Source organism: Otolemur garnettii, unplaced genomic scaffold (genome assembly GCF_000181295.1).
Source record: "Otolemur garnettii isolate 467f Iridium unplaced genomic scaffold, OtoGar3 scaffold00054, whole genome shotgun sequence".
Classification (NCBI taxonomy): domain Eukaryota; kingdom Metazoa; phylum Chordata; class Mammalia; order Primates; family Galagidae; genus Otolemur; species Otolemur garnettii.
Genome location: NW_003852449.1, coordinates 9,736,410 through 9,737,827, shown reverse-complemented (window position 1 = coordinate 9,737,827; position 1,418 = coordinate 9,736,410).

Below are 1,418 nucleotides of genomic sequence, written 5' to 3'. Positions count from 1 at the left end.
GCCGAGCCATATCCCTAGTTCTTGACATTCTTATTTACTTTAAGAGCAGCCATCCAACACAACGTGAACTGGGGCTGCCTCCAACTCTCACTATCACACACCAACCACAATTAATAGATCATCTAGAAGTAAGCTTTAGCCTAAACTGGACCACCTGGTTGCCGTTTCTTTGAGGAAATGGACCACAGGACATGGATGATCAGCACAGGCTGTAAGGAGAGAGGTTCACTATCACTCAGCAGAGAGCAAGTCCCTCAGCTCCTGCAGGGTTTTTATTAGAAAATATTACAAGGCTTTGTCAACAAGTAACAGTTCTCAGGGCTCGCAGTCTCTTTCCTCAACAACTTTTTCTCAACTTTGTTGGTTTTTAATCTACATGTAAATATTTCTTTGAATGCCTCCTGACCCTACCTGGGAGAACGCAGAGCTGCTTGGTGGCGTGCCGCCAGGTTTCAGATGCTCCTGTGCTGGCATCAGGAACTCTGAACACGGCCCATGTCCTCCAAGGTCAAAGTCAGGTCACGGACTGAGGAAAAGTCCATCCGCGCTGCCTATTCTGTTTCTCAAACTTCTTGTTATTTTATTTTGGGGAAACACAAAGTTTCTTTCTCCAAGTGGGTTATCTGCTACTACTTTAGGCCCCGTGAGTGATTTCATTTTTCACTCAAGAGAATAAGAAGATGCTAGAAACTCAAGAGGAAGAAAAGCAGAATTTAAACACAGAGAAGGAAAGAGGAGTAGAAAGAAATGGTGGCAGATAGGAGAGAAAAAAATAAGGCAAAAATAGAAACAGAACAAAAACAACAACACCCGAGAACAGAGAAAGCAAGTCAATTTACTGACCACTATATCCCTAAGTTCTCATCACAGTCTCTGAGGCAGAGAAGAGCTACAATAAACATGAATTGAATAAATGCATAAAAATGAATGAGTAAAAAGAACAATTATGGGGAGCTTTCTTCTTGCAACTTTCCCTGAGTCTCAGTCCCCTACTTTGGTTCTGCAAGTTCCCAAAGTGATTTTCTGTTTAAATGTGGAGTTCTAATACACACCTGGCTGGGTAGATGCCCACCAGGCCTCCAAAATCACAGAGGAAAGAATAAGGGGAGGTATATTTAGAAAACTCTTCTTCACTGATTCTAATTGGCACTTCTGGGTGAAAATGACTTCCTTAAAATGAAAAGTGCAGAGTATTATTGCACATCCTTTTTAACATGTAGATACATTCAAACATTGTTCTCTGAGCTTCCTAAACTACAGTCATTACATTCAAGGTAAAATCCAATCACTGGATATAAGATCCACCGAAATAAACAAAATGGTGATTCTAAAATTTTAAAACCAATTTATATTTTGTACAAATGTGGTACAGTCCCTTTGGATAAAATTGGTTAAGCATTTTGTAAACTGCTTAGAGA